The sequence below is a fragment of the Peromyscus maniculatus genome, chromosome 13 (genome assembly GCF_049852395.1).
Source record: "Peromyscus maniculatus bairdii isolate BWxNUB_F1_BW_parent chromosome 13, HU_Pman_BW_mat_3.1, whole genome shotgun sequence".
NCBI classification, from domain to species: domain Eukaryota; kingdom Metazoa; phylum Chordata; class Mammalia; order Rodentia; family Cricetidae; genus Peromyscus; species Peromyscus maniculatus.
In genome coordinates, this window is record NC_134864.1 from 19,100,503 (window position 1) to 19,118,051 (window position 17,549).

Sequence of the window (17,549 nt, forward strand, 5' to 3'; positions counted from 1 at the left end):
ATGTGTTTGTTTACTTTTTAAAAATTTGCATCCCATCATCAACTTCTCTCATTATCATTTAGTACTATTTGATGAGATGTTCATAAAATAGGGATTTCAATCTTCACTTATGCAGCCAAATTTTAACCTTCATAGATAATCTCATAGTGATTCCTGTTCAATTCTTCTTTATTGGTTTGGTTCATCATTGCAGCATATCAAGATATTTGAACTATTCTTCTGTCATGAAATATAGTAGATAATCTTCCTGCATCTGTGTTGTCCCCAAATGTATCTCAATCTAAGTCACTGATAGAATTCCTACAAACTCCTGGAATTCCTTACTAAAGTAATTCACTCACTGGTATTTTTTCATGAGCCAACGTTTTAGTGTTAAATTTGCTTAGCAAACAGAGTTTCCTGTTTTATCCTGTGACTAATTTGTGTTTTGCTATTTTAAAAGATCTTAATAGGCACTCTAATAAGTCACTGGGTTCTTGATTTATATTTCTCTGACATATTAACCTACTCAAAACAAATGGGCACTCATGTTTTTGTTTATCCCAACTCCATCACACTGGAACTAATAATAGTCTTCAGTTTATAAGTTCAGCATCAGAGGAAAAGAAAATGATATCATGGGATATTGTGAGTCATTCTTGGATGTGAGGGGTGATCTAGAATTAGCTGTGGTGCATATTCTGCTTGGGTCAAGAAAGTTCTTAGTAGTCAGAAGATCATTTAATTGATCCTCTTGAATTTACCAGTGATGCTCAGCTGATAAGGCTCTGTCGTTCTGGTTGTTTGTAAGTACAATATTGATGAGACTGAGAATCTGTCTTTGTGTTTCCAGAGAGGTTTCACTAGTGCTTACAACACAGCAGGTATGAATATCTGAGGCAACATACTATCAACGTTTCTGGGGCCGCTGTGGCTAGAGACAAACCCCAGGTGATGCAGATCCCAGGTAAGCACTCTGCTACTGAAATACAATCCAGATTGGTTTAGAATTTGTTTTTGCTCTGTTGCTCTTCATACTCTTCTGTGCCAAGATCCAGAGTAATTTATATGTGAATGTGTTTTGTAATCATTTGCTGAAAGTACCCAACAGGCTGGAAGCAACACAGTACAATTAATGACTACTTTTAAGTGTTGGAAATAACATGGGAATACTACTTGATAATACTTGTTTGAAGTACTGTTTGCTTTTCTGAGTGCTTTGAAGACAGTAGGGGTCAGTGAAACAACTCGCCCTATATAAAACCCTGTGAAATATTTCTATAAAGTGTCTCTCATTCCTTTACCATGTGAGGCTTGCTGAGCTCCTCACTGCATACAGACCCGAGACATAGGAACAAGCATTAGAAAGCATTCACACAGGCAAAGATATATACAGAAGACACAGTACAGATAGGCCAGAAACAAACTATAGACAGACAAAGGACACTGAGAAAATAGAGAATTCAAATTTGGACTCACTTTTGATCAAATTAATCCAAAGAGAAATGTATGGTTTTATTCTTTAATGGACTCCAATATATTGTGCCTCTGAAATCATTTTCAATACATTAACTGGCATAGACCTTATATCTATAAATCAATGTTCTGTTATTCACGTGTTATATTCATATATTTAGCTCTCAACTACAAGAAAGCAATGTAGAAGTTATTGTACTTATTATAACCATTGTATTAACATAATTTCTGTCCTGGTATTTGTGGTATTATGAATAGAGAGAATCTGTGTTAAAAGACATCAGAGATTTCTCAATGAAGTGAAATTTCAGAAACTCTTAATACCCCTTTTGGACTTTTATAATTTCTCTATGTGATGACAAAAATCTATCCTTTGACAATTTATTTGGGCAATTTAGGCAAGCTGACACTGACAGAGATAATTTCATAACTGCATCATCATCATTGAACTAAGATTTATAAACAAAATTTCCCCACAAATTTCTCTACTTCAAAATAAATTTGTAATGGGAAACAGACTTGCAGTTATTGTTCTATTATTTTAACCAATTTAGTTACCACTCAGATGCAGAACCAGGGCTATGAGATGGCCCACCCAACATTCACCTCATGTATGAACTGCTGGAGCATGTGAAAGGGCTCGGACCTGTACATCCAAAGCACTATGATCTCCACAACACAGAGCAACACCAGGATATCCAAGAGGAGCCCCAGGGAGGACCCAGTATCAATACTGTAGCAGAAACCAGAGGCCTCAAATCAGACCAAGGACTCATTGCAATGAACACTTGCAAGTACAGATGTATGGGCAAAAGGGTATACTGTGAGACTCAGTGTGTAACACAGTACAGCTTCCACCATGCGAGTTTTTTTCTTTTAAATTTTAGTTAATTTTATTTTAGGGGGGGTATTGCAAAGGCAGAAGGACAGATGCGAGGGACAGGGTGATGAATGGGACAGAGATGCATGATGTGAAATCCACAAAGAATCATTAAAAAGTTTTTTAAAAGGTTATATAATTATTTGAATTTAAAAGCTAAATCAAAAATCTAAACTAATACCTACTAAAGATGCTGATGGGCAAGCGTGCTTAAAGTTTAACTTTACTGGGTCATTTTTAAGTAATTTTTCTAGAAATATTTGGGCAAGTCTGTAAAATTAATTTTAAAAAGTAAATGTAATAATGCATGTTTAGTTTAAAGCCAATGTATTCAGAGAAATGAAGTTTATGAAGGCAGTTGAAAGCCTTCATCACATCTACATGGTCCAGTTGGTTATTCATCTTTCACTTCATCTTAAAGCTAAATTGACTACATTATAAAGCAGATTTTTATAGATTATCAAAAATACTTCATATTATATGCTATAGCCAAAGAATAGCCTTTAAGGTCATTTTTCTGTTTTATACTAATAAGTTAGCAATTTCTCATACCTTTTAGCTAATTGGGACAGAAATATATCATCAGTCCATTTCACTCTAAGATAGAAGGTCAGCGCACATTCAGTAGCAATATGCTTTTTTTTTTTAATTTTTAAAACTGGCATGGATTTTATAGCTAATGATTTTTCCCAAAGTCAGCATACTACAAGCTCAGACATGATGATATTAGCATTATTGTATTAATTGTTATGAGTGGATTCCTTTCCCTTTGAGTTCTTATGCATATAGACATAACAAATGGCAAGCAAACATTTACACTCATTGATTTACAGTTCAAATTTAAATTTATCCATTACAGTTTTAGTTATTTTGACTTATTGATAAAAGAAGTTTATTTCTGTAATTTGCATGAGAAATGAATAAGCTTCACCTGAGAAGGTGAAGATTTGTGATTGACAGGGTGATGTAAACTATGTGGCCCAGCAACAAGATTAAGATAAGCAAAACAAAAATAACTTTTCAGTTATTAAACAAGATAGCTTACTGCCAAGAACATGTAAGTAACTAAGAAAAACCTTCAATCCTGCAGTCCTTCCTAATTTGAGAATTCTTCCTGCTTCCAATAATGGAAGCAGAAAGAAAGAGTTTCTACATGGAAAAAAAATGCAAGCACACAAATCAGTACTGCAGATTTCATGAAAATACGTGCACTTTAAAAGATGGTATGAACTCACCGAGGGGATTTTCTGTTAGATAAAGTTAAAATTATCAAGGTAAAATGGATCAGCTAACTTTAATGTGTTATATTGGACTGCATGAATTAAGTTAAACAAGACAAATTTGTCAAGGAAGAAAACAACAAAAAATTAATAAATGTACCCAAATCAAAGCAGCAAAACCAAATGTCTTCTTTGGGGTTTCTAATGCTACAATGAAACACCATAACCAAAAAGCAACCTGAGGAGAAAAGGGTTTATTGGGCTTATCCTTCCACATTGCTGTTTATTACCAAAGGAAGTTAGGACAGGAACTCAAACAGGGCAGGAACCTAGAGGCAGGAATTGAGGCAGAGGCCATGGAGGGGTGTTGTTTATTGACTTGCTTCCCCTGGTTTGCTCAGCCTGCTTTCATTATTATTATTATTATTATTATTATTATTATTATTATTATTATTATTATTTATTAAGAAATTTTCTATTCATCTTACATACCAAACACAGATTGTCCCTCGTTCCTCCCTCTTCCCTCAGTCCTTCCCCCCAACACACTCCCCATTCCTCTGGATAGGCAAGACAGTTGTTTAGCTTGAACTGTTTCAGGGGCCCCAGGCAGGGGGATTGGGATCCATCCCTGGTGTATGAGCAGGCTTTTTGGAGCCCAGTGCCTAAGGCATGACACCTTGTGCAGCCTTGGTGCATGGGGGAGGGACTTGGATCTGCCTCAACTGAATGTGCCAGGCTCTGCTGACTCCCCATGGGAGACCTTGACACAGTCTGCTTCCTTACAGAAGCCAGAACCACCAGCCTGGGGATGGCCACATCAACAATGGGCTGTGTACTTCTCCATTGATCACTAATTGAGAAAATGCCTTACAGTTGTGTGGTAGTTTGAATTTAATTGGCCCCCATAATCCCAAAGGGAGTGGCACTGTTAGGAGATGAGACTTTGTTGAAGTAGGTCTGACCTTGATGAAAGTGTGTCACTGTGGGGAAGGACTTTGAGATTTCTGGTGCTCAAGGTACCACTCAATGTCTGACACCATTTTCTCTTGCCTTCTGGTCAAAATGTAGCCAGCACCATGTCTGCCTGCATGCTGTCATGCTTCCTGCCATGATGATAATGGACTGAACCTCTGAAACTGTAAGAGAGCCACCCCAATTAAATGTTTTCTTTAAAAGAGTCATAGTGGTCATGGTGACTCTTCATAGCAATATAAACCCTAACCAAGACAAGCATGGATTTCTTGGAAGCATTTTCTCAACTGAGACTCCTTCCTCTCTGATGAGACTAGCTTGTATCAAGTTGACATACAAAACCATCCAGTACACTAGACATTGCCAAGCAATATAAATATATAAAAAGTTCTTGTAATGATATATAACAATTTGAATATGCATGAACATACAAAACATTACATGGAGAATGATGATTTCTGTAATCAAAATCATTATGAGAAATGAAATCAAGGCACATGTATGCTATTGAGTAGGAGGGGCCTTAGAAAGAGATTTTCTTGTGACATATGCCATCCCTCCTGCAATTACAGTCCCAGCTCACTCCAAAGCCACCATTCTAACCGCTCAGCCACTCACACACGTAGCCCCTTTTCCCTCTTAAATATCCACACTCCTCATTCATAGAAAGGTTGTAACTTAAGGCTCAAAACTCTCATATACAAGGAGACCTATTAATAATGGATGCCATCATAATAATCATCTGTTCCTCCTCCACGAATCAAGAAATAAACATAAAGGTGTCCCAGGAGGGCATTTGACACGTACCAACTGGTATGGATTGTTGTCATACCTTTTGATTACAACTAGAGCTTCCTCACTTCCTAACTCTGTGTTTTGGGGTAAAAGTGTACAACTTTTCTTAGCAGTTAAAAATTAAAGTCTACCCTCTGACCACCTTATTTATCCTTAATATTTATTCAATAAATAATATTCTATGCTTGTGGACTATATGAAAAAATGTTAAACAGATCCACATAGTCAAGGTAGAATAATAAAAAACAACAACAAATTACTGGTGGTTTTTTACTGCTGTCTTATTTTCTGGTTATTAAGTATAATCTTCTACGTACTTTCTGATAGCTCAGTGGAAATAGTTATTTGAAAAAGTCAAAGTTAAAGAAACCTGGATCCCAGGAACTAAAATTTTATGGAAGGGAATACTTGTTAGAATACTTGCTATTGACAAGCTAAGCACAAGTCCTCCATATAAACATCAAGACATATAAGCGCCTACACTTACTTACAGAACAAGGGTGACCTGATATGGCCGTGAAAAAGGAATCAGGCTGTTTGGAGGGGCCGCAGCACAACTGAGGCTGTGATAATTTTATGGAGAACGATTGGACCTTTTATACCTTTATCAGAAACAGAATATAATGGCCGTTGCCAGGATCAATACAGTTGTAGTTGCCGGGATATAATGACATTTGCAAGCTATACAGAATACACAGGATTCATGTCTAAGACCAATTGTCCGGTCAACTTTCCATGCTTCCTTGACATCTAAGGGAACATATAGAGAAATACAAAGTGGTCTGTAATGCTTCATTACCTGAGGGAACTAGAAGGGACATTGTGCCCCAGGAGCCATAGTTTCTAACCTGAGAAACCAATGACACATGCCTCTCAAGGCAGGTAGGCCAAGCCAACTTCATGGTTTTCTGCAAAGACATTTCAGCTCTAATTGTTTATCCAGAAATTCATCAAGACATTTTCCATTTATTTAATTTGTTTCAAGTGTGTGTGTGTGTATGTGTGTACATGATCATGTGTGTGTGTGTGTGTGTGTGTGTGTGTGTGTGTGTGTGTGTGTGTGTGTGTGTGTGTGTGTGCAGAACTGAGAGGACAGCTTTGAGAAGTCATTCCTTGCTTTTCCCTCATTGAGCCATGTCTTTCTTCATTCTTCTGTCTCAGGAATCTAGGCTAGCTGGCCCAGCTCTCTCCACCTCCCATCTCATTGTAAGGAATACTAGAATGGTAAGTTTGTGGCCCTGAGTCCCACTTTTCGTGTAGATCCTGGGGACTGCACTCAGGTTTTATGCTTGTATGGCAGCCGCTTTTACTTTCCTCATCATCCTAATGTCCATGGCTTCTCTTTGCTTTTTGATTTATGGGTTTTGGTTTTTGCTTGTGGTTTTTTAAAATAGAACAAAATAAACAATTTGTGAGTTAAATTTATAATACAGGACACCATAATTTCCGTACTGAAGTTCACAGCAATAATGATAGGGAAACATACAAATTTCTCCAGGGTTTTGTGATTTTTTTTAAATGATTCTTTCCTTGCTGTCTTGCTATTATTTTCTTCTTACAAGAACAATAATGCGGAGATAATTTTACTTTCGAGTTTCATATTTTTCAGTATCATACCCTTTAGGATCAAATAATCATGCATAGTAATATTACTTTTAAGGCAAGAATAGATCAGATCTTATTAAAAGGATGGAGGTTTTATTATAAGACAGCACAAGCCTTCTGTAAAGGCATATATCCATAACCCTACCCCTATAAGGCAGGGGCAGACAAGTCACTATAAATATGGAGGCTGTCTATTCTACAACATGAGTTCTGAGCCAGCCAGGCCTTAATAGCAAAAATATCAATCTAACAAGCACTCAATAAATGAATGGAAAGAATAATAAAATAATAATATATCTTATTATAAATATATAATTATAATTTTATTATAAATATATAATTATAAATATAAATAATAATAAAAGAACAAGGAAAGGGTGAAGAATGTGAGGCTGGTGTATTACTCTCATATTCACTTAGCTGCCCACAGACCACATGTTCTCCTTGATTGAGTAGTTAGTTGAATTAGCTGCCTGTTTAATTCCATTGGATAGAAGACTTGGGAGAAAAGGAAGTGAAATAAATGAGGGATATCATCATTGTTGCCTCTCTATCCCCTTATGAAAATTCCCAAAGCTACACCCAAGACAGGTACTGTAAAGAAAAATAGGAAGGATTTTTCTTATTAGATTATACCTTCAATTGTTTAGTATTTGCTTCCAAGAGATCGGTTCCCTCACACATGTCAGTTGTATTATCTATCCATCCTCTCAGAGCACTTACCAATGAGTATTATTTCAACATAGCAGTGCCAGTGCCAGAGAATTACCAAAGGATTCAAGGGAAGCCACAGGACTCGCGAGCTGCAATGATCCACAGCATTATCGAGCTCCAGGACCTGGAAAGGATATCCTTTTCTAGCTTTATTCTGGGTTTCTTCTCTTTTCTGGCAAATGGGAGCAGAAACTCCACTGGACTGCAGAACCCATGAAGACAGTCCAAGCATATAATTGCTGAGTTATAGTCCTGAGAACTGAGAGAGTTTGGGAACAACTGTCTTGCAGAATAGGGCCAGGCACACAGGCTGATGGTCAGGAACTTGGTCCTCTGAGGGATCCATACTATCCACCACCAGTGTCCTTGGTCTACTTCCTGGTGCAGGAAGTCCCTTCTAATCCTTAGAACAACCATCAGAGAAACATCACAATGGGGAATCCACAGGGCACATAATCTGTGCACAGAAATGTTGAGTTTTTATAGGTGAGAAAAGAGTTCAAAGTGTGTCCTTTCAGTTTCATGAAGAGTAGAAAAGATCTTGAGGGTAGTCTTCTCTTTCACCAGGCAGGCCTGCAATGCATTCTGTGTATGTGTGGTGTACAGCATTCATGGATTATAAAGGAGGTCATTCACAGAACTGAAACAGAAATAGACAATATGACATTTAAAAATTATTTATCATATTATTATTTAAATATATTCTCCATTATTTGTTGATAGAACCCATATTATTATTTATCATCTCTGGTCACACAAATATTTGAGAACTGTGTATAAGCTTTTGCATTATTTTGTTTTCATACCTAGCTATAAAATCAGATAGGGACTGGACACATAGTGAAGTAATTTCTTTAAATATCTAAATGTTTAAATTTTTTTGAGGAAAAACCTTCATACTTTCCAATAACAGCTCTTTTCCCACAGGTTAACTTTTCAAGAATGGGCATGAGCAGAAGGAGCCAGGATCTACTGCATGAGTCACAAGTTCAAACTCTTTTGTGAAGAAGCTTATTTCCCCCCCCCCCCCCGCAAATAAAAAGGTGAAGGCATCATCCATACTTCTCTTACTGTGAATAGAACAGTAATAGTGCTTGTGGACAAGAGTTGCCATGGTCTCTTGTCATAGCCAATAAAGACTGTGACCCAACAAGCTCCCTTTCTTCCTTTGTTATTAACATCCATATATGGAATGTGTCTAAAATTTATCTTCTGGTCTTATTGCTAAATGCAAAAGAAAACAACAAACAAACAAACAAACAAAAACAGGTGCACAGTCATGCCTCCAGGGACAAGACTGGTTTGCATTTTACATTTTAAAATAAAATACCTTTAAAGCATGAGAAAGAAATTTCTTTGTTTTTCTTTATTAAGAATTTTTTTTAATTCATTTTGCATACCAACCACAGATTCCCCTCTCTTCCCTCCCACTCACGTTTGCACCCCCAGACCCCCCCTCCCCCGCCCAAGCCACCTCCCATTCCCTCCTCCGAAAAGGTAAGTCCTCCTACAGGGAGACAGCAAAGCCTGGTAACCAGTCCAGACCTTTACAGGATGCTAACAAAAGCCTAGGCTTTTCTCAGTGGAGGTGAGGCTGAATTTCCTAGAATTAGTGCTAACACATTTCCCTCAACTTCTTTTGTCTCCCGTTCTAAATCTTGTCTCAGAATTCGTGTGTACTTTGTGTTCATTTAATCACCAGGTTAAACTTTCTTCTATCTAGGATCAGCAGTTCTCTTGCTACCAACCAATTGGAGATCTCACATGAACAGTGAACTCCTGGCCTCTTTACCAATGAAATTCATCTTTTGTGCAAAATCCTGCTGCCCTCTCCTTGACTTCTGTATACATTTGGGCATTAAACTTTGAGAACTGTTATAGAAATAACCTTAAACACCAAGATAATAATGTTTTAAATATTTATAACATCTATTTTAATAGTAGACAAATGAATAGTCTCCTCTGGTGCTCTGACTTTTGAAATGTTGCTTAAAATTAGGAGCTTTGCCATGCTCAACATAATCCTGAATAAAGCTGAACTATAACAGATGACAAGCACGCAGTTACAACCAAAACAGGAGTTACTTGTCATTTTCTTAGCTCACTGTAAACTCAATAGTGGGATAAATATTAATGTGCTTTAATTTTATGTGTTTCTGTCAAGTGCTAGGCATAAAAGCCTTCCCACTCAAATGCTAATACAACCTGGGAACTTCCTTTTAGAGAGAATCGCTCTGCCTTTCCATTTACTCCCCAGCTAATACTACTTTTATCAAGTTACTTTTTTAAACTCCCCTTTGAAAGAAAAGAGGATTCATTCACATGGGCATTGTCTCTGTGCATTCCTGTGTGTTTCCAGCGAGGAGCAGGATGGAGATTTGATAATCCTAACTCCTGGGCATCCGGAGAAAACTGTTTGTTCCAAATCCATACAAATGCTGAATCACAACATCTAAGGAGGGTGATGGTGATTTTGCTATGGAGATTCAGTGAGCAGTAATCTTAACATTGACTGAGGATTAAGTAAGTGGTGAGAAAATGGAGATCCCCTCATACCCAGCAGTCCTTATAACTGCTAATTTACTGCATGATTCTAATTAAATGAAGCTGGCTTCATAATGGCAAAGTATGGTGCCTGTGTAGGAAAGCTGTTAACATAATTATATCTCTAGCACAGGGAGCAAAGCAGATTACAATTACTGGAGAGCCATGGGATACAGATACCATGAGTGTTACAACATTAGCAAGGAGATTTACAGGCTAAATATCCCTATGACAATGGGCCTTTTGTATTTAAGTTTCTATTCATTAGGTGGCATCTAATAGAGATATTTAAATATTAAGTATCCTTCTCTTGGTAATCAATTTTCATATTCAGAGGAGAGCCAGCTAGGAAGAATGTGTATGTGTGGTATGTCTGTGTTGGGTTAAGTATCTTTCTATATTTCAGAGAGCAATTTCCTGCCTTGTCAAAATATTACCTCCTTTGTAAGAGATATAATGTGGCAGTTATATATCAACCTACAACTAAAATCGGCCGTAAGAATAAAAGAAAGCTAATGTTTAGTATTGGATCCCACTTTTTACATACTTTTGGCTGTTTATATTCCACTATAGTAACATACTATTAAATATCAGACTAAAAAAAGGACAAAATCTAAATGATATAGGTATTTCCAAAGCAAATTCCAGGCCAGCGTGGGCAAAATAAAAACGTGTAGTCCAGCTTAGGCCATGGAAGCATGATGCAGCCTCAAAAATGAATAGATCAATAGCTAAATAAATAAGAAATTAGGTCATCTGACTTGTTTAGATGGGCACAAAGAGCTACCCCTCGCTGAAGTGTTATTTGCGATTGCTATGCGCGAGGACACATAGAGCTAATTTTCTTCATAGTTGCTGCTATACTGACCATGCTCCAGAATATATAGGCAGCACAAATCAGACTCGGTATGTTTCACAGAAAGACAGGAGGACCCTAAGTCTGGTGCGTAGGTAAGGATGTGGTGGGTGTGGAAAAAATTGGATGAGGGGTTAAACCCATTCAAACACATTGTATGACATTCTAAAAGATCTAATAAAAAGTACACCTCAAAGTTATAACACTCCCAAAGACAGACACTTTAGAGAAACTTAAGTGAACCAGGCATTTGCTTTACTTTACTATTTACTATGAATAGTAAAATTGTTGAAAAAATAGTTCTTATTTAATTCAAAATTTATTATATTAAAATTGTACCTTATTTCCAATGCTAAATTAGTAGAACACATACTGTAAACAAATTAGAGTTCAAGTGAGAAATTGACATGACAGATTGGGATGCTTTCCAAAGGTGAGCTATGTTTTCTTGATACATGAGGACCTTCAGTGTTACATGTGTGGCACCATGTAAAATGGTTAATTCTCCATGTGTATATTGCAAACTGCACTGGACAAAAGGCATGTATATGCTTAGGAGTGTAAATGCTCAATTTGTAAGTATGATTTCTATAAAAATTCTGAAGCAATTTAGAAATAACTAAAATGTTGACCTGATGTTTTAATCTATCAATCAACCTCAAATGTGTATACACATGATGAATTCTTTAGAATTTAGAAAGCATGTATGTTGCATTTGAAAAATGCAGAGTCCTAACATAAATGAATTAATGGCTCTTAATTGCAAAGATCTGTAGGATTTAATTTTTCAAACATTGGTTTTATATCACTTATGCATTCCATTTTCTAAGTACTGAAACTACTGTTTTCATGAGGTAGCATATATTCCTTAAAATTTGCTTTGCTTTTCATAGTATATGAAAATCACTGCTAAGTCAGATCCAAATTTGTGTTACCAAAGGGTATCTGTGGCACTTTACCCCTTTCCCCCCCCCTGAATTACTAGTCTGAAAATTACTGGAAAATATTTAACTCATCTGACTAGGACTAAAACTAATTATTTTAATGTGATTGAATGAAATTAAATTTAGTGTTTCCTTATCAGCTTTCTGTGAGTGTATAATATTTTGTAGAAAAAGATATTTACCCAATTTTCTAGACCTGTGCAATATAAAATACTTTAAACAAATCTCTATTCGAGTATTTTAAAGTGTCCCTTCAATGGCTAAAATGGAAATTGATATTATACCAAATAGCATGTTCAAAGCCACATAGTAAAGAGACAGGTATATATATTAATGAAAAATATGGTCCATCTTCTTAGAGGACTTGATTATCAGCTGGAAAATTGAGACTTGGCAAAACTCAATGATTCTGTCAAGTTTCAAATTTATCTTTTAAGAGAAAACAAAACAAACAAACAAACAAACAAACAAAACAGGCTGCCAGAAGTGATTAACAGACTTTAGATGTTGTCAATGAGTCCTTAAAGACCAACTAAATGGTAGGCTTGGACTCATTGGAGAAAAAGTGTGATTCAGATAATAATAATAAAAAAAAAACTGTGCATTCCATAGCCTACCAGAGTTACTCAGAGACTTAAATAGAAGCAATGCCTTGAGTTAGCAAAACCAGTGCAAGGTCCTGAGGGCGAAAGCCTCTCAGCTTGAGTTCATGTGGAAGAAAGGTGGCACCAGGCTCAGTGGAGAGCGCGACCTCTTGGGAATTAGAAAAGTTGGATTTTATGTTAGGCACTTTTTAATTTTCAGACTTTTAAATAAAACTGATCATCACTTTTAAAAAACACATTGGAGCCTTGGAGTAGAGAAAGGGAAGTGGGAAAAGATGAAATTATATTATAATCTCAAAATAAAATAAAATAAAACACAGCCCTGCCAAGGACAAAACTTTGGAGTAGTAGTTCACCACTTCCAATCTGCATTGTTACTGGTATGAAATGTCACATTAGAATGCATAACTCCTCTGAGAACACCACAGAGGCTAAAGGAAGAAACAGTACTCTAAGCACAGCAGGGGTGCACCAGAGAGGGACACAAACTGGCTCTCTTAGGAAACCAGCTGCTGGGATGTGAATAAGAAACCATTTTCCATTAAATTATAAGAATGGTGATTAAAACATAGTCTTTCTTTTCCCAAAAATTTCTGTAGTAAACAAAATTCATAAAGAAAGGTATTGAGTCAAAATCGTCACCTTACAGAAAACAGTAAGATATTTTTTTCCAGCAGAAACAATTTACATATAAACTTCTAGAAGAGTTTTGCAGAAAAATATCTGTGTCACTTAATGTAAATGTCTGTGTACGACTTACACAAGATTTCTCATATTATTATGTGTCTTTCATTTAGTTTTTTTCCCCTTTATTCTACCTGAAGCCTCTTGGTCAATATTTAGTTGAAAAGAGAACTTTAGCAATCATATGTAAATAAAGCCTTACTGGAGGGCTGCTTGACCTCTGCTCCTACTCATGTGTCATAGTGATGAATAGGGACATCCATCTGCCTTTATCACTTCCTTGAGAAAGTCCCATTGACCTACAAATTTGTTTTGCAGACAGACTTATTTGTATTTTTTAATCCCCAAACTGAACACTTATATTTATTAGATAATAATGATAACTTATAAATCTTAAAATTATACATTTTCAGCTAGAAAGTAGTCGGCAAAAAAGAAAAAGAGGTGAACTTCCTAAAGAGTAACCAAACTGTTGCTTTAGAATAATTAAGATTTCTATTCATACATATTTGGTTTTGTTCAACATCTATTGTTTATTATATTTATTACATCAGATTGTTTATATAGGTACGACTCAAAATAGAGGCATATAGGTCATTTGATCCTAGAAGAATCCTTCTAATAAAAATGACTTTTAATAAATTTATTTAAAGGTCAGCTTCATTTTTATTGCTGCATATTCTTTTGATATTTGCCAGATTTCCCTTATGAATCCAATATTGTCACATTCGTATTAAGAGTTTAACTGTTAAAAAATGGTTGGTACAAAAACAAAGATCATATCTCCAGGGTAAAAAGAAATGGTTGATTCTTAAGCAAAAAAAAAAAAAAAAAAGTGAGGAAAAGAGATTCAAGTTTTCAAGTTGATCTCTCCCCTGACCAATATATATATATATATATATATATATATATATATATATATATATATATATATATATATATATTCCAAAAACAATTTCACAAACATGTTTTTACTAACAGAAATAAAAAAATACTTATGAATAAACACACTTTTTGAATACATTGGTGAGAATATCAGATGGGTTACACTGAAGCAAAGAAAGCTCTGTTGTAGGCTTCATTTTATATTTTTCTGACAACATTTTTAGCTTTGAGGTTGATGGGAACTGCCGATCTCTTGGTACCTTCAAAGTAATTTACCTACTAGCCATAAGGGGATTAGGTACATACAGTGGTCGGCAGTAAATGACTGTTAGGTGGGCGAGATGTAACCCAAATTTATTTGTCTCTGGACTTGCCACATTTTGATGTCTGTACATCAATAACTTTCTAATCTGTCAGTAGCCTTTGTAGTCACAGGTTTAGTCCACAATATCCTCTTCCTCCCCTCCCTCCCTCCCTCCCTCCCTCCCTCCCTCCCTCCCTCCCTCCCTCCCTTCCTCCCTCCCTCTCTCCCTCCCTCCCTTCCTTCTTTAATCTTTTCATTTTACTTCCTCATTATTGTAGGAATTCGTTCTGCCAGTGGCTTTGGGGGTACAAACCCTAGGGCATGGCTTTCTGTGTGCTTACATGACTCCTTAAAAGTGGAGGGAGTCCAGTGTTGTGCTCTTTCTTGGGTAGTGAAGACCAGGTCAGGTGGTGTGAAGCAGCATAGGATCGGTCCCCAGTTTTCCAAGGATTCTGCATCTGGATTTACCGGATCCTGTACTCATGCATGTATTTCCCCACTTCATATCTTAATAAATTCCTAATAAACAGACTCTCCTGGATTTCTCTTACACTCTGTTGGTCTTTCAGTTTCTTCCTTCTTTGTTTCTTTCCTGTTGTCAATGCTGTAGAGTGTGAGAGACTGAACTCCCATACTTTGTTCTTGAATTATATCCCCACGATTACTAACCCATGCATTGTGTCTAAGGTTTAGTGTATAAAATTACTGGAAATTTGATTCAAGGAAAATTAGAGACAAAACTGATGAATCAGAATAAACCAGTTGGAAGATGAACTGAACGCCTGTTGACAGTGATGATTTAAAGGATATTTTACTAGATACAAAAATAGAGATTGCTAAGAGTGTACTTTCATACAGTTCCACTCCCAGGACTAAATGCCTATATAAACACATGCATACATACTGCTTTATGAGGAATTCAATAGCTAAAAAGGTAAGCAAATTCACTGAAAAACCTATACATGATTTGAGAGGTGAGAACAAGGAAGGAACCTCAGTGGAAGCATCAGAATTGAAAGCAGAACTTGAACAAGTCAATCAAGGATGTTATTTACATCAGAGGCATTTGCTAATGGTCCTATAAATTTACTGGCTATGGTACTAAAGAAAAAAATAAAATTATTAAAGAAAAACAGCATAGCTAATACAAATTAGAAAAATATATAAAAAGATAATATTTTCAAGGATGAATAAATATTTATAGACATTATAGAATTTTTCAATAGCTCTGAAATGAATGGAAGGACATAAGGGAAATAACCAGATAAAATGCAAAAACTTTCTGTGTTATGAGTATAATCCAAGATGTAGTTCTGGGTATGTGTTTATGAGGTGCATACAAGGTTACAGCCCTGAAAGAGCTTAGAGCTTCCTCCCACTGTGGCTTTCACATGATCAAAACTGGATAACATGTATTCACGCAAAGTTGCTTCAGGTAGCTCAATTTCAGTATATTGCATAAGCTTGTAAAAAACAGTAAAAATAGTTTTGCAATAAAGTTAGAAAGCATGATTTTTTTTGCCCAGCATCATATTTTTGGAAAAAGGATTTTGCTGTCGGCATACTGAATATTTCCATATCCCTAATGGTGAGTAGATTGATTGGAAAGAAAGATGGCCAGGTGCAGAAATCGAATGGCATTATCCAGCTGCACTGAATTATGTGCTTTTAAATAGAGAAGAAACTATTTCAAAGTAAAGAGTACCTATACATGAGGAAGAAATGTATACTGAAATTGTGTAAAAAATTTGGCTTGAGTCAGAACTCTTGATATTGCCATAAATTAAGTATTAACAGCATTCACACTATTTAATGTTGACACTCAAGGATTATATATATATATATATATATATATATATATATATATATATATATATATCACATACAATTGTGTGTGGATGGGGCTGAAAAGTATGCAAGAGGCCAGTAGATATTAAGTCATTGTGTAGACATGAAATAATGATTGGCAATAATAACAAATGTGAGATGCATATTAACACATGCTACAGTTTCACTATGTGTCTTAAATTCAGCTAGCAGCATTTCACTTTCTATGTGCAGAGCTGTGGAAAGCAACGACACCAGGAGGCATTTGAGTTATGGAGCTTGAAACCTCCTGGGTGAACTGATGCTTTTCCAGACTAGTGGTGGACTAGTTACCATGTGCATTTGGTGCACTTTTCTCTGTCTTTTTTCCTGTGAGAACTTGCTCTTAACTACTTGGATATGTAACTCTGACAAGTACTCTTAATAAAAGGCAATATATCTGTATGACCTGCAAATAGAAAAGCTAACACATAGGATAAGATGTATGATCTGTGTTACAGTTTTGGTTCAGGATAACACCAAATTACTCTAAAGAAAATTAAGATGTAAGTTTTATTTAAGTTGTGTAGTGGGCACAAGGTACTTATGTTCACAGGTAAGCATTAGGAAAACCCGGAATGTGAACCACACAATGTTTTCTCTTTAACAAAAGAGGTGTATACCTGTTCTCTGCTTAGAAGGTTGGGAGTGGATTTAGTTAACAGCCTGGTGACCTGCACTATTTGTAGGGCTAGGCCACATTGAGTCTCCTAGATTATTACGTTTATTCTAGAGTTTTCCTCCACAGTCCTTTATATTGAGCATGGTTTCTTAGCCAAGAAAACCTATCCTTACGGGAGATGTCACATGTCCTTTATAGCTCGATGACCCTCTATGCTATCTGTATGACTGAGACTGCCCCAGATATTCCCCATAGATGCTTAAGCTAAATAACCCATCTTTTTTGGAAGAGATCACATGTACCTTGCAGAAAAAAATTTCAATGTAGTCATGCCTTAAGCTTTATTACACACCTGGGATTGAAATAATTGCTACCAGGAAAGGTCCCCCCGCCCCCCCGAAATTGTACTGTACTTAAATATGCCTAAAATAAACTGCCTGGAATCAGACTCTAGAAGTTGAACCAACATTGGTTACTGAGTCGTATTGAACTGGATTTTCTTCTTATCTCACACCAACCCCTGTGTTTGCAGAGACCCCCACAAAGTTGCCCTTATAATAACACTATATTTAATAGATTACTGTAAATTGGTGCT

At 36.2% G+C, this 17,549-nt stretch overlaps 1 long non-coding RNA gene across 1 annotated transcript; it reads left to right on the forward strand.

Annotated features, from left to right (window-relative positions):
- The first annotated feature begins 672 nt into the window (after window positions 1-672).
- Window positions 673-8,981, forward strand: LOC143268353 (uncharacterized). Its single transcript, XR_013044205.1, has 3 exons — window positions 673-946; window positions 6,487-6,549; window positions 8,572-8,981. It is a non-coding gene; the product is annotated as an uncharacterized LOC143268353 (long non-coding RNA).
- The last annotated feature ends 8,568 nt before the right edge of the window (window positions 8,982-17,549 follow it).